The following is an 18,082-nucleotide window of genomic DNA, read 5'->3' as shown; positions in this document are numbered from 1 at the left end:
TTTTAATGGGACTGCAGCAAGGATATACAAAATACATGTGTTTCTTATGCGAGTGGGATAGCCGAGCAAGGGAAATGCACTACATGAGGAAGGAATGGACTCACAGGCAGAATGTAGCCATTGGAGAGAAGAATATCCAACACCCAGCTCTGGTTGAGGCTCAGAAAATCTTGCTACCACCCCTTCACATCAAACTAGGTTTGATGAAGAACTTCGTGAAAGCCATTGACCGGACTTTGCCAGCATTCCGATACCTGCATGAAAAATTCCCTCGACTCAGCGAAGCAAAGATTAAAGAGGGAGTTTTTGTGGGTCCTCAGATTCGAGAGCTTTTCAAAGATGACCGGTTCAACAACTTGCTGGAAGGTGACGCGAAACAAGCATGGAATGCTTTTCGCCTAGTTTCTACAAACTTCCTCGGAAATGTTAGGGCAGAAAACTATAAGGAACTAGTAGAAGACATGTTGATGAAGTATAAGAAACTTGGCTGCAATATGTCTCTAAAGATTCACTTCCTTCATTCCCATTTGGATTTCTTTCCTAGCAACTGTGGTATTGTTAGTGATGAACACGGCGAACGTTTTCATCAAGATATCGCAACAATGGAACAAAGATACCAGGGAAAATGGTCCACTACAATGCTGGCTGACTACTGCTGGACACTCCTCAGAGATGCTCCCGAACAGCTGTACAAGAGACAGGCGAAGAAATCTAAGATGTAGTCAATGACTTGATTTTTTATAGGTAGGCTATTACAGTTGACCTTTTACTATTGGAATGCATTTCGTTATGTAAACATTAATTTCTTGCAGATTACAAAAAAACTAGAGCCAATTTTTCAATTTGACTGTCATATTCGTGTTCAGCACATAAAAATTAATAAGAATTGACTAATTTTATTTCAGTAACATGACTTTTGTAAAAATTTGTTGTCCAGTGTTACTTGAGGTCGTACTTGTCCCTGTACGAAGCCACTGGACAGTTAGGAACCAACACCAGTCACGGCATTACGTACGACGATTATGACGGAGGCTACGCTTTGTGGGCTTTCGATTTCACTCCAGACCAAGGCAGCGACGAGGGACATTTCCACCCTATAAAATCCGGCCAAATTCGTGTGGAACTTCAGTTTGCAAAGCCACTGGAACAGACAGTGAACGTCATCCTGTATGCAGAATTCGATAATACCATAGAAATCAACAGTTTGAGAGAAGTCATTCTAGATTACTAGAAATCATGGAAGACTGTTATCCCTCTTTACAAAGTGGAGAAACTTTGGAGATGAAATGTGAGGAGACCGTGGAAGGAGAAGAATCTCAAGATAAAGACGAAGAAGTTGTCATGATGAAGTCAAGATGGCCAGAACAAGAAGCCCATTTAGTCTCCTGTTTTGCCAAACACTGGGTCGACAAAATGACGGAATTGATCAAGAAAAATTGCTATGGATGTCAAAACGATCATCCCAGTCAAATTCAACACGATAAATGCATGATGTTGAGTCAAGAAGAAAAATTGGACGAGTATCTGGACGAAGCTTGGAGTCTCATCTCGAACAAAGACGTGTTGCACCAGTGGTATAAAGACTTGCGTGAACATTCTTGCCCACCATTAACCACTCAAGAGATCCATCGTATCGAAGCTCTCCTGAATCAGAGTGAGGAAACAGAACGAATAACCGTTTATTCGTCAGACATTTTCAAGCAAAAAGTCAGGATCGAATTGACGACTTATTATTACCTGTGAAGAAGAAAAAAAACACAAAACAATGGATACCTGGGAACTTTATTACCTTTTGAACCACAGTTCGTATACGTCTTCTTGGAATCCTGTCGTCTGTGCTAAAGATGAACTCCCTCATCGCAAACCTAAAGACCATCAAGCTTACGTGATCAACACGGACGACAGTCATCTCCCAGGAACCCACTGGGTAGCCGTCTACTTTCCTCAAGAAGGCTGTGTGGAATATTTCGATTCGTACGGATTGCCCCCTTTGGAAGACGATATCATCGACTTTATGAGAAGAAATGCTCAAACCACCCGATTCAATAATGTGAAATTACAAGGCACAGATTCCTTGGTGTGTGGACAGTACTGTGTGTATTTTCTGCATCATCGCAGCCTGGGCTATTCCTTAGAACATTTAGTGACTCATTTTGATCCTCGTTCTTCTTCAAGAAACGATCTGAAAGTAGATCGATGGTTCTGTGACCATTATGCTTATCTTTTGTCTCAAGCTAGGAAACGTAGTGTCCATCAATGGCCTAATGATTTCCAACAGTGGAAATCACAATTTCATTCACAACGTTGTCAGCCCTGTTCAAAGTGAACTGTAGATTGAGAAAAAAATGTTTGTGATTTGAAAAAAATTGTTTGATGTTATAGTGTTGGATTATTGTTAAAAATGTTGTTGTTTAGTGTTAAGTGATTTTTGAATAAAAAATGTTGTGTTTAGAAAAAAAATGCCTTTGTCTTTTGTTTAGCTATAAGAATGTTGGATTGATGCTCTTTCATTTCTTACTATCCCTCTCATGAACGTTGCGACTCGAAAACCGTGTGGGATGTTTTCCTTCACGTCCGCGCTTTGACTTTAAGAACTGGGGTTGTTCCCAGTCTAACCATCCATTGTCGACTCATCCTCCTAAGAAGATGTGCTCCAAACTAGCTAAGCTCAACGAAGCCTACGTGAATCTGCATAGGGTCAGACACAGTCTGATACCGAAGCCAGAAGAAATAGAGAATGTGAGAATGTTAAAAATCACTGAAGACCTGATAGAAGAGCTCTTCAGAGAAGAAATGAACAGGGAAAAAGAAGAATGGACAGAGAAGTACAGACTTCAGAGACAGCAGCAACAGCAGCAACAGCAACAACAGCAGCAACAACAACAGCAGCAACCTGAAGCTGACAGAGGCTTTGGCGATTGCCGTATCGACACCAAAGAGTTCTTCTTCTCTTTCCGAAGAAGCAGACCTATCCCCAGAAAGTCTATCCTCAGAGGACATCGCATTCTTAGAAACTAAAAAGAATGCCATAGCAAACAAAAAAACAGCCATTTTCAGGGCTACCCCAATACTCTAGAAAAGAAATAACGATCGATTTGCCAATGTGTGTAGGTATAGTAGTGTGAAAATAAACACTAACTCTTTTATAAAAAAAATGTGAGGGTATGTGTTTGTGTGTTTGTGTTTGTAAGAGCTAACGTAAGTTGGTGAGGATAGTAGATTAAAATAATGTTTTTTGGGTTTTTGAGGTGTATATTTGGAGTTAGGTTGGATTGTTTTGCGTATGTGGATAGTCTATTGAAGTGGTTTATAAAAAATTTTAAAATAGTGATGGGTAGCATAAAAATGTGAGTGAGTGTTTCTTTTAGGTCCGTGCGTTGTTGTTTTTTTTTTGGTCATGATCTAGGTAAGATGAATTTTATGTTATTAGGGGGATGTTTTCCATCACGTCCGCGCTTTCAGTATAAATTGAAACTCGCTGGGCAGTCCAGCTACCCTTGTTGATTGATCAACACAAGAATGAATAGCAGAATAGTGAAACTGTTAGAACTCCAGATGCACCTGGAATATGCCAGGCGCATAGTAAACGAACTATCAGCGGAGGCTATCATAGAAGAAGCAAGAATGAAGAAAGAAGAGGAGGAGAGAAGAGAGAGGGAAGAAGAGGAAAAGAAAAGAGAAGAGAGGATGTCGTTCAATATTCCCGAGACAGAGGATTGGGGTGTTGAAGCGAATCATCCTCCCTCTGCGCTCCCCAGAAGAAAGGTGAAAGAAGACTGGGGAAGAAGATGCGTGTGTGGCGCCAGGCCAGGACGGTGCAACCATTAGATAGGTGCATCAGGAGTTCAAAAAAAACCAACAGCCCTTTTCAGGGCTACCCCAATACTCTAGAAAAGAAATAACGATCGATTTGCCAATGTGTGTAGGTAGAGTAGTGTGAATATAAACACTAACTCTTTATTAATAGTGGAAGTGTATGTGTTTGTGTGTTTTTAAGAGCTCTGGTATGTTTGTGTGAATAGTAGATTATAGGTTTTTTTATTGTTTCTTAGCGCATGTGGAGAGTATAGTTTGGGTTTGATTATATGAAATGAGAAAAGTGGGGATGTTTTATTTTAAGTACGCGCGTTGATAGGCCATGATCTAGGTAAGATTAATTTTATGTTTTTAGGGGATGTTTTCCATCACGTCCGCGCTTTCACTATAATAACCCACCACGTTCGTCGTTCGAACCATTCTACGGAATAATAAAAACGAAGATGGTGGTTGCAAGTGACTTGTTCAACAATTTGGTACATATATACAACTGGATAATAGATGGTATCTATGTAGTGGAGAGACTGGAAAAAGAATGGAAGATAGCAGAGTACCTGGACTACACTAAATGTCTAAACATAGCAAAAGAAGTGATAGCAGGAATGATTGAAGAGGAGGAAAAAAGATTGAGAGGTATGATAAATCCCACCTATGTCAGAGTGGGAAGCCTAAAGGAAGCACTTGACAATGCAAGCAAAGTCAGGTGCTTTCTTGAAAAAATGTCACATGGGACAGAGTGCTCTTATGTGGAGAGAGGCCAGGAAAGACTGAGGAAAGGAGAGGAGTTGATGAGAAAAGTGATGGAGGTAGAAGTCAAGAAGATTAAAGAGAGATGGTATAAAGAAAGAAAAGAAGAAGAAAATAGAAAAAAAGGGATGAATTTGAAAAACTGAACACAAACTGGATGAAAATCCAAGGGAAGTTCCGGGCCATGGGCCACCCGGACTGGCTGCCGGAAACAGAAAAGAAAAAGAAGAAAGGAATGATGGACAAAATAAGAGGATGGTGGAAGAAGTTAAGAAGTTAAAAAGAAGAAGAAAAAAACCCAAAGGCCCTTTTCAGGGCCAGCCATATTTCTAGAAAAGAGATAGCCTTTCCATTGCCTACCCCTTTTTTATTTAGTTTTTTTTTTTTTTTTTAAAAAATAGAGACATCCCTGTTTCAATTTTACATAGACCCGATACAGACCCAGGGGTTTTTTGTCCATGTTAAATTTACATAGACCCTATACAGACCCAGGGTGATTAATGTTAAATTTACATAGACCCTATACAGACCCAGGGAGGTCTGTAATGCTAATTCCTCACCAGAGATAAGACAAGGAAAACGAGGAATGATTGAAAGACCAGAACATGAAAAGAAAAGAAAAACAAGTCGGAAATAAAGTTGAATTTTTCCTTTTTGATTTTGACTTTTAGGAAGAGACTGGAATCCAGATTCCTAACATTTGTGTGGATCTTGATCTACTGATAGTCTGGAATGTCTAGATAGTCTTAAATTTCATGGTGTATCGATAGTCTTGAATCTCATTTCTACCACAATGATGGAACCCAAAATGTCTTTGAAATAGTTCTCATTAATCCCAAAATAAGGTGTTGTCCAGAAATCAGAGCACTTTGTAATTCCAATGGATCAATGATATAGAGGTCGATTAAATCAAGATATCATTATTACCAAAGCGTGTAGATTAGTGTACCATATGACACTCATGCCCACGAATAACCTACCCATCATACCACCTCAGTGATATTAGTCTGTCAGTCCTCGACATTCATCCAAAGTTTACGGGTAACATTTTCGCCCTTTAAAACGAGGTTAACTTCGTGTGGGATTTCAGATTAAACTTGCCATCTAGAACACAATGAACGTGATATTGTAATACAGCTGGACATTTCATCATCTTCTGACAAGCAGACTCGACATCTCTCTCTCTGTCTCTCTCTCTGTCTCTGTCTGTCTGTCTGTCTGTCTGTCTGTCTCTCTCTCTCTCTCTCTCTCTATATATATATATATATATATGGTAAATATCCCAAACTCCCCACAAAAATCACATATCTATATCTCGTTCTCGGTCTCTCTTTTCTCTGTCTCTGTCACTGTATCGCTCTCTCTCTCTCTCTCTCTCTCTCTCTCTCTTATGATGTATATTTCATTTGCCTTGTTTTTGACCTTTGTTAATACATTTTCTGCTTTAGATAGTTGTAATTTGCACTTGACTTTGTCCAGAAGCAGGTTGACTGTTTTCTTGACTTGAGACATTGATAATGTTTTTGTTTTAGTAAAAAAATTATACAAAGCTAATATTTTCTCACTGAGTACGGGTTATATATAAGGAAAGTTGTTTATACAAGTAAACATTTTTCTTAGGGAAAGGCTCATGCTTATTGGAATTACCAGATAAAATACCATGTCTAACTGATGTTAGCTACATTCTGTATTAAAATTCCATTAAGACGTAGTATTTCCAGAAAATGCCAATTGTGATTATTTCAATTCTTTATCTAGAACTCATTAATTTGTGCTGTAAGATATTGGAGCCTTATTGTTGTGTTCAGTACTTGATTTGGAATAATTATTTATTCAAATTATTATTATCTGGGATCACAAAGTGCTCATTAATATTCTTGGACAGAGATGTTAGATTGAAATTCAAGCAAGGACACCTTGGATTATATTATTGTAATTCATCAAAAGACTTAAAATATCACAGGCTACTACAAGCAAATCAACACCTTCAGCGCTGGATCTTATTTCGAACACGATTGGAATTTAATTAGAACCATATTCATTACGATTGGTGATAAAATTCTTCAGACTATTTGGGATTTAATTCATAATATTGTAATTTCTTTTAAATGTTCATGTTGTATTGTATGAAATAAAAATTATTTGTTGAATTTTACAAAACCTGTTGGTTTTCGCTCGTTTATATTACTTAAAGTTCATAGAGTCCTAATTGTGTATTTTATATGGTCCCCCATCTCTGTATATATATATATATATATATATATATATATATATATATATATATATATATATATATATATATATATATATAAGCAATAATTATTCTTTCTATTACATATATACTAATCCCTGCTTGCAGAGATCCGGACTAAGCATTTTTCTCCATAATTTGCATTGCATCTAGCTTCCATCTTTCAGCTGACAATATTTTTTTTAATATTTATTTTTACTTTTTTTTATTATTATTGTTTTCATAATTTTAATTTATTTTTTATTTTTATTTTTATTTTTACATTCCATATTAATAGCTACATCAATCTAGTAATTTCTGTGTTACAAAATCGGTGATAAAATATATAGATATATTCTCTGAGTATGTATTTCATATAGTTTTAACATTAATGCCTGACCTATCCAGATTTCCAGTCGTGGCAATCAAATCATGACTAACATAATATTTTGTTTCTAAACAAGATAGAAATGACAAAAATGTAAACCTTCAAAAAATTTATTTCGTAAAGTAGTATCTACGGCTTAGTCATCCTAAGCCCACCCACGTGACTCCATTGTATGTTGCATTAAAGCAAGTATTCAGTCTGATAGAAATGTCGGTATGTTTGAAAACGTTGAAACTTAATGTAACATAATGGTAAAACTCATCGAAAAATACTTTCATTCAAATAAAGCGTATCTAACACAATTAATTATAACCTTACAGTTTCTCTCACCGTCATCCTCCCCTCAACTCACACATTATGGCTGAAATCGACAGTACTGCATACCGATACTTTCAACAAACACCCATATCTTCTTCGACTGACAAAGTTGTGACTAGTACAACGAACACGCAGGTGGGACACAGCTGGAAATAACTGGTTGAATGTTGTTTCCTTATTGACAAAATATTTTTTAATTATTTCTCTACTGATATTGGTCATTTGATGGTGCGTGCCTGGATGGAACATCATGGGAATCAAGGAACCAGGCTGTCTCTATGCGCTGGCTGGTCCGTCAGCTTATCAGTTCTCTCTCTCTCTCTCTCTCTCTCTCTCTCCGCAATTGATTTAGCTTTACAGTTTTGCCATTTCTATCTTGGGGAGCAAAAAAATATTTTGCTAGTTGGGGTGTGATACCCAGGGACTGAAAATCTGGATAGGTCAAATGTTAATATTAATAATACTTTAGATACATAGCCACTGACTGACTATATGGATAGGTCATGTGTTAATATTAATAATACTTTAGATACATAGCCACTGACTGACTATATGGATAGGTCAAGTATTAATATTAATAATACTTTAGATACATAGCCACTGACTGACTATATGGATAGGTCAAGTATTAATATTAATAATACTTTAGATACATAGCCACTGACTGACTATATGGATAGGTCAAGTATTAATATTAATAATACTTTAGATACATAGCCACTGACTGACTATATGGATAGGTCATGTGTTAATATTAATAATACTTTAGATACATAGCCACTGACTGACTTTATGGATAGGTCAAGTGTTAATATTAATAATACTTTAGATACATAGCCACTGACTGACTATATGGATAGGTCAAGTATTAATATTAATAATACTTTAGATACATAGCCACTGACTGACTATATGGATAGGTCAAGTATTAATATTAATAATACTTTAGATACATAGCCACTGACTGACTATATGGATAGGTCAAGTATTAATATTAATAATACTTTAGATACATAGCCACTGACTGACTATATGGATAGGTCAAGTGTTAATATTAATAATACTTTAGATACATAGCCACTGACTGACTATATGGATAGGTCAAGTATTAATATTAATAATACTTTAGATACATAGCCACTGACTGACTATATGGATAGGTCAAGTGTTAATATTAATAATACTTTAGATACATAGCCACTGACTGACTATATGGATAGGTCATGTGTTAATATTAATAATACTTTAGATACATAGCCACTGACTGACTATATGGATAGGTCAAGTATTAATATTAATAATACTTTAGATACATAGCCACTGACTGACTTTATGGATAGGTCAAGTGTTAATATTAATAATACTTTAGATACATAGCCACTGACTGACTATATGGATAGGTCAAGTGTTAATATTAATAATACTTTAGATACATAGCCACTGACTGACTATATGGATAGGTCAAGTATTAATATTAATAATACTTTAGATACATAGCCACTGACTGACTATATGGATAGGTCAAGTATTAATATTAATAATACTTTAGATACATAGCCACTGACTGACTTTATGGATAGGTCAAGTGTTAATATTAATAATACTTTAGATACATAGCCACTGACTGACTATATGGATAGGTCATGTGTTAATATTAATAATACTTTAGATACATAGCCACTGACTGACTATATGGATAGGTCAAGTATTAATATTAATAATACTTTAGATACATAGCCACTGACTGACTTTATGGATAGGTCAAGTGTTAATATTAATAATACTTTAGATACATAGCCACTGACTGACTATATGGATAGGTCATGTGTTAATATTAATAATACTTTAGATACATAGCCACTGACTGACTATATGGATAGGTCATGTGTTAATATTAATAATACTTTAGATACATAGCCACTGACTGACTATATGGATAGGTCAAGTGTTAATATTAATAATACTTTAGATACATAGCCACTGACTGACTATATGGATAGGTCAAGTATTAATATTAATAATACTTTAGATACATAGCCACTGACTGACTATATGGATAGGTCAAGTATTAATATTAATAATACTTTAGATACATAGCCACTGACTGACTATATGGATAGGTCAAGTATTAATATTAATAATACTTTAGATACATAGCCACTGACTGACTATATGGATAGGTCAAGTGTTAATATTAATAATACTTTAGATACATAGCCACTGACTGACTATATGGATAGGTCATGTGTTAATATTAATAATGCTTTAGATACATAGCCACTGACTGACTATATGGATAGGTCAAGTATTAATATTAATAATACTTTAGATACATAGCCACTGACTGACTTTATGGATAGGTCAAGTATTAATATTAATAATACTTTAGATACATAGCCACTGACTGACTATATGGATAGGTCAAGTATTAATATTAATAATACTTTAGATACATAGCCACTGACTGACTATATGGATAGGTCAAGTGTTAATATTAATAATACTTTAGATACATAGCCACTGACTGACTATATGGATAGGTCAAGTATTAATATTAATAATACTTTAGATACATAGCCACTGACTGACTATATGGATAGGTCAAGTGTTAATATTAATAATACTTTAGATACATAGCCACTGACTGACTATATGGATAGGTCAAGTATTAATATTAATAATACTTTAGATACATAGCCACTGACTGACTATATGGATAGGTCATGTGTTAATATTAATAATACTTTAGATACATAGCCACTGACTGACTTTATGGATAGGTCAAGTGTTAATATTAATAATACTTTAGATACATAGCCACTGACTGACTATATGGATAGGTCATGTGTTAATATTAATAATACTTTAGATACATAGCCACTGACTGACTTTATGGATAGGTCAAGTGTTAATATTAATAATACTTTAGATACATAGCCACTGACTGACTATATGGATAGGTCAAGTATTAATATTAATAATACTTTAGATACATAGCCACTGACTGACTATATGGATAGGTCAAGTATTAATATTAATAATACTTTAGATACATAGCCACTGACTGACTATATGGATAGGTCAAGTGTTAATATTAATAATACTTTAGATACATAGCCACTGACTGACTATATGGATAGGTCAAGTATTAATATTAATAATACTTTAGATACATAGCCACTGACTGACTATATGGATAGGTCAAGTGTTAATATTAATAATACTTTAGATACATAGCCACTGACTGACTATATGGATAGGTCAAGTATTAATATTAATAATACTTTAGATACATAGCCACTGACTGACTATATGGATAGGTCAAGTGTTAATATTAATAATACTTTAGATACATAGCCACTGACTGACTATATGGATAGGTCATGTGTTAATATTAATAATACTTTAGATACATAGCCACTGACTGACTATATGGATAGGTCAAGTATTAATATTAATAATACTTTAGATACATAGCCACTGACTGACTATATGGATAGGTCAAGTGTTAATATTAATAATACTTTAGATACATAGCCACTGACTGACTATATGGATAGGTCATGTGTTAATATTAATAATACTTTAGATACATATCCACTGACTGACTATATGGATAGGTCAAGTATTAATATTAATAATACTTTAGATACATAGCCACTGACTGACTATATGGATAGGTCAAGTGTTAATATTAATAATACTTTAGATACATAGCCACTGACTGACTATATGGATAGGTCAAGTATTAATATTAATAATACTTTAGATACATAGCCACTGACTGACTATATGGATAGGTCAAGTATTAATATTAATAATACTTTAGATACATAGCCACTGACTGACTTTATGGATAGGTCAAGTGTTAATATTAATAATACTTTAGATACATAGCCACTGACTGACTATATGGATAGGTCATGTGTTAATATTAATAATACTTTAGATACATAGCCACTGACTGACTATATGGATAGGTCAAGTATTAATATTAATAATACTTTAGATACATAGCCACTGACTGACTATATGGATAGGTCAAGTGTTAATATTAATAATACTTTAGATACATAGCCACTGACTGACTATATGGATAGGTCAAGTATTAATATTAATAATACTTTAGATACATAGCCACTGACTGACTATATGGATAGGTCAAGTGTTAATATTAATAATACTTTAGATACATAGCCACTGACTGACTATATGGATAGGTCAAGTATTAATATTAATAATACTTTAGATACATAGCCACTGACTGACTATATGGATAGGTCAAGTGTTAATATTAATAATACTTTAGATACATAGCCACTGACTGACTATATGGATAGGTCATGTGTTAATATTAATAATACTTTAGATACATAGCCACTGACTGACTATATGGATAGGTCAAGTATTAATATTAATAATACTTTAGATACATAGCCACTGACTGACTTTATGGATAGGTCAAGTGTTAATATTAATAATACTTTAGATACATAGCCACTGACTGACTATATGGATAGGTCAAGTATTAATATTAATAATACTTTAGATACATAGCCACTGACTGACTATATGGATAGGTCAAGTATTAATATTAATAATACTTTAGATACATAGCCACTGACTGACTTTATGGATAGGTCAAGTGTTAATATTAATAATACTTTAGATACATAGCCACTGACTGACTATATGGATAGGTCATGTGTTAATATTAATAATACTTTAGATACATAGCCACTGACTGACTATATGGATAGGTCATGTGTTAATATTAATAATACTTTAGATACATAGCCACTGACTGACTATATGGATAGGTCAAGTATTAATATTAATAATACTTTAGATACATAGCCACTGACTGACTATATGGATAGGTCAAGTATTAATATTAATAATACTTTAGATACATAGCCACTGACTGACTATATGGATAGGTCATGTGTTAATATTAATAATACTTTAGATACATAGCCACTGACTGACTATATGGATAGGTCATGTGTTAATATTAATAATACTTTAGATTGTTGTTGTTGTTTTGGGGCTTAACGCAATTTTTCAGCACACGATAGGCTATACATGGCGGCCAGTATTAATGGTGGAGGAAGAACCCGGGAAAACCCCGGAAAGAACCACCAACCCACGAGAAGCTACTGGCAAGCTTTCTCACATACCCACATTAGCTGAATCCTAGACTCGAACCGCCGCAGACAGAGGTGAGATGGCAGTGATCCGTAACGGAGAGCACTTTAGACCACTCGGCCACTCGGGGCCCCAATACTTTAGATACATAGCCACTGACTGACTATATGGATAGGTCAAGTGTTAATATTAATAATACTTTAGATACATACTCAGAAAATAGAGCTTACTGTTTAATAACCAATTGTTTTTCAAAAAGAAATTATTATATTGTGTATTTTATCAATGAAGCCACCTAGGTTTAGTGAAGACTGTGTATTATATTAATTAAGCCACCTAGGTTTAGTGCAGACTGTGTATTATATTAATGAAGCCACCTAGGTTTAGTGAAGACTGTGTATTATATTAATTAAGCCACCTAGGTTTAGTGCAGACTGTGTATTATATTAATGAAGCCACCTAGGTTTAGTGCAGACTGTGTATTATATTAATGAAGCCACCTAGGTTTCGTACAGACTGTGTATTATATTAATTAAGCCACCTAGGTTTAGTGCAGACAGTGTATTATATTAATAAAGCCACCTAGGTTTCGTACAGACTTTGTATTATATTAATGAATCCACATAGGTTTAGTGCAGACTGTGCAACCTAGGTTTAGTGCAGACTGTGCCACCTAGGTTTCGTACAGACTGTGTATTATATTAATGAAGCCACCTAGGTTTCGTACAGACTGTAATATATTAATGAATCCACATAGGTTTAGTGCAGACTGTGTATTATATTACTGAAGCCATCTAGGTTTAGTGCAGACAGTAAAAAATGCAATGTTGTTATTATTCACTATTACTCTAAAGCCTTTGAGTGGCGATCAATATCAGTTTCATCATCATTCATCTGCAGCTTGTTACATGTCATAGATGACATCACATCGGAAATGCACCTCTCTACGCCTTGGATGGTAAACTCAACTACAGCTGGGAGCTAGATTTGTAAATTTGAGTGTTACACTGGACAACAAATTTTTACAAAAGTCATGTTACTGAAATAAAATTAGTCAATTCTTATCAATTTTTATGTGCTGAACACGAATATGACAGTCAAATTGAAAAATTGGCTCTAGTTTTTTTGTAATCTGCAAGAAATTAATGTTTACATAACGAAATGCATTCCAATAGTAAAAGGTCAACTGTAATAGCCTACCTATAAAAAATCAAGTCATTGACTACATCTTAGATTTCTTCGCCTGTCTCTTGTACAGCTGTTCGGGAGCATCTCTGAGGAGTGTCCAGCAGTAGTCAGCCAGCATTGTAGTGGACCATTTTCCCTGGTATCTTTGTTCCATTGTTGCGATATCTTGATGAAAACGTTCGCCGTGTTCATCACTAACAATACCACAGTTGCTAGGAAAGAAATCCAAATGGGAATGAAGGAAGTGAATCATTAGAGACATATTGCAGCCAAGTTTCTTATGCTTCATCAACATGTCTTCTACTAGTTCCTTATAGTTTTCTGCCCTAACTATTCCGAGGAAGTTTGTAGAAACTAGGCGAAAAGCATTCCATGCTTGTTTCGCGTCACCTTCCAGCAAGTTGTTGAACCGGTCATCTTTGAAAAGCTCTCGAATCTGAGGACCCACAAAAACTCCCTCTTTAATCTTTGCTTCGCTGAGTCGAGGGAATTTTTCATGCAGGTATCGGAATGCTGGCAAAGTTCGGTCAATGGCTTTCACGAAGTTCTTCATCAAACCTAGTTTGATGTGAAGGGGTGGTAGCAAGATTTTCTGAGCCTCAACCAGAGCTGGGTGTTGGATATTCTTCTCTCCAATGGCTACATTCTGCCTGTGAGTCCATTCCTTCCTCATGTAGTGCATTTCCCTTGCTCGGCTATCCCACTCGCATAAGAAACACATGTATTTTGTATATCCTTGCTGCAGTCCCATTAAAAGGGCAACTACCTTCAAATCACCACAGAGGTGCCAGCTGTACTTGTTATACTCAATGGAATTCAGTAGCTGCCTTAAGTTATCGTGTCTCTTTCATGTGGACAGCATACGCTACTGGAATAGATGGAAGAATGTTTCCATTGTGCAAAAGCACAGCCTTGAGACTCAGTTTCGAAGAGTCCACAAATAGTCTCCATTCTTGTGGGTCATGAGTGATTTTTAAAGCATTCATGAGGCCCTCAATATCGGAACAGAATATCAGATTACTTTCCTTTCTGAAGAAAGGCTCCAATTGCTGGTGGCGCTTTCGATAAGCAGTAATTGTGACATCTTCTTCTAGAAGATTCCATTGTTGGAGTCTTGATCCTAGCAATTCTGCCTTGTTCTTTGATAAGTCCAAATACGAATCAGGTCATTTAGTTCTTCCTGTGTTATTCTGTGTGGGGTTGATGATGCACCACAGTGAAAATCTGGATCACTGCATGCTGATGGACCAGGAGAAGAACAGGTCGACTCACCTTTGTCTTCGTCAGATGAATCAAGAGAATATTCTGCTGGAGGTTCTGGAATAGGAAGTCCCTCACCATGTGGAACTGGTCTCAATGCAGACGAAATGTTTGGGTAGACTATTCTCGACTTCTTTCGCTTCGTTATTCCGCCGGAAAGAGGAGGAACCAAGCAGAAGTAACAGTCATTTAGGTGGTTGCTTGGCTCTCTCCACACTATTGGGACTGCAAACGGCATTGATGACCTTTTGCAATTCAACCACTGTGAAAGCTGTGTTGTACATGTAGCACAGCATATATGCGGAGCCCAAGGCTTGTCTTGATCACCAACCTTGCATCCGAAGTAAAGATGATATGCCTTCTTCACTTGAGAATTGATACTTTTCTTCTGGTTGGCAAATGTCACTTCCCCACAAATATAGCAAAAATTGTCCGCCGTATTAACACACTTTCGAGGCATTACTTTTCTTTATTGTACGTAAATGGATAAAATAATAAGTTTTATGTAACAGTAGCTTGAACTGTCTCGCACAACGTCTAAAATATTTTAAATGCTGAACCTATCTGATTGGGCTTTATATAGTACACTGCTTACGTCAGCTTCAGCAGCCGCCTGGCATTAGTATAATAGGCCTACACATGTATAGTACACTGCTGACGTCAACTTACTTCAGCAGCCGCATGGCATTAGTATTGCATTGCATCAGAAAATGATGCAATCAACTGTGGATGATGTGAGCATGATGGTATTATGCAATGTTACATCATTATTCCGGATGTTGCTGCAGTCCTACTGGAGAAATTTACACAGTGAAACATAGAAAATGAGGTATATGAATATCTTCAAAACGAGAGCCAATACAAATTTTTCACGGTTATATTCGTGTTCGGCACACCAAAATACTACAGATTAGGGCCTTTTCAAGTCAGTAATGATTTCACTGTTGACCAGTGTTATCAGCGTACAGTTCTTGAGACGCCGGACGTCGCTTATTGATCACTACCCCCCACCAAAAAAAACAAAAAAAAAATAATAGCTATCAATGCACAATGCCTGCCAAAATATATATTTTATCATCGTATTGATATTGCATTTTCGAGCTCAATGCTATCAAATTACATGAATCAAATGCACAATTTAGCAGATCTGACAATTTACCTATACAAACGATGCTAATAAAGCATTACACAGGCTATTTTCGTTGTATTTGTTACAATTGTGTCTATAAAAGAAGTGCCAAGTATTGCTTTAATGTTAAGATGTGTGACTTGTGGCGGGGGTACGTACGTCATTATCTCAATGAAATGTTGCCTAAGTGGTCATTTATCTAGAGTTTAGGATAAAATCTGCTCATAAATACCACGTTTCAGCTGACAAAAGCTCTATGCAAAGACAGCATGAAACTGGGTTATTTTTATATTTGGACATACAGACTTTGGGTTGCGGAAATATAAGAGAAAGGTAGAGCTGGTTACACTTTACAGGTAAAATCTGGTACGTATTAACAGCGAATTCACGTTCGATAAAAATGTCAATATATTTGACAATGACTTTCTCTTTAATTTATACATTGGTCAGACTAATGCAGATGTTATTCGTAATCTAGAGTGAGACCAAATGCAAGAGTGGTGATGTTTGTCATGGAGTCCGTCGTTAGTTATCCATACATGTATATACTAACGTCAATCCGACTCTTCTCCTTTTACCTCATGTTTTTTTTTTAAATTATGTTTTTATTTTTATTTTTTATAATTCCGTGTTGAAATTACTCACTATGGCACTAAGGACACCAATACAAAGTTTATAAATATAGTTTTCTTACCTAACCTTCGTAAAATCCTTAAAGTTTGCGAGAGTCGCTGTCAACTGACGTGACAAGTATGGTTTTCAGTTATTAGAATTCCTGAAGATAGTTATGTAAATACATGCATTGCACAACTTTTTCTGAAATATTTGATATCTCTGCTTCCAAGTGTGTATGTACGTGATAAGTAATGATTAATTTGACGTTATCATTTCTGCACGAATTTATCATCAAAAAATTGGTCCTTCATATCCATGAATGAATAAGGATATGATTCACATCGATTTTATTTCAGACAGAACCATTAGATTTAAATAGCTTTGAAAAAACTGGATTGTGGGGTAGGGGTTCCAAGTTCACTCCCTTAAAATTAAGTTTCTCAGGGTCTCCGCCTGGGGATCCATCCAATAGACCCCTACTACTTATACAGACCGTATCTCCACCAACCGATATTTTTCGATACGGAGATAGTTACTCCGGACAGGATCCAATTGTTTAATTTATGTGGTGAGTTACAAGGATTTTTTTTTTTTTTTTTGGGGGGGGGGGGGGGAGGCGGCTGGAATATTTATTTTTGCATCTCAAACTCTTTTTCAATATAATGACTATAAAAATTTAATTTTAATGAATCTGAGCAAGACTACTTTTTAAAATATGTCATCTCCTGAAATGTCTTCCCCCAAAATGCTCCAAAATCCCAAGCCGATCTGGTCTGATCGTAATCTGCCTTTAAATCTGATAGGAGTATATGCTCTTAAAATAAGTAACAGAAGAGAGTGAAAACGACAAGCTTAGTAAAATTTAACAAATAACTTATTTCCAAAGAGCACATAGTGAAAAATGAAAAAGAAAATCTTGCTGTATTCCGGATTAAATCCAAATTTAATCCAAGAATTATAAACACGTGTCATATAAATGAAAAGTTCTAAGTGAATCCCAGTTCAAATCCGGGTGAATTCAACATGGAAGGCGATGATGTCTGTAATAAAATGTCAAAGTACAGGTGTGTCAACAGTCTCTTGTTGAATCACAAAAATATTATTCCAGTTTTTAATTCAGTATAAATTTCAGTGAAAGTCTTTGTCCACTTTTGTATTTCCAGGGAAAACATAACTTGAATTCAATAATTTGAATAAAATAAAATTAAGCCCAAACTGGACACAACTACAATGTAACGTGTCA

The 18,082-nt window shown here is 35.5% G+C and overlaps 1 protein-coding gene across 1 annotated transcript in view; it reads right to left on the bottom strand.

The window, feature by feature from the left end:
- LOC149808548 (putative methyltransferase-like protein 24) overlaps nt 1-18,082 on the bottom strand; it is a 67,316-nt gene that overhangs the window by 48,080 nt on the left and 1,154 nt on the right. The gene's annotated exons all lie outside the window — the stretch shown is intronic.

Source organism: Sinohyriopsis cumingii, chromosome 1, assembly GCF_028554795.1.
Source record: "Sinohyriopsis cumingii isolate HCF-2022 chromosome 1, ASM2855479v2, whole genome shotgun sequence".
NCBI classification, from domain to species: domain Eukaryota; kingdom Metazoa; phylum Mollusca; class Bivalvia; order Unionida; family Unionidae; genus Sinohyriopsis; species Sinohyriopsis cumingii.
The sequence above is the reverse complement of the archived record's forward strand: the minus strand, read 5'-3'. Positions and strand labels throughout refer to the sequence as shown.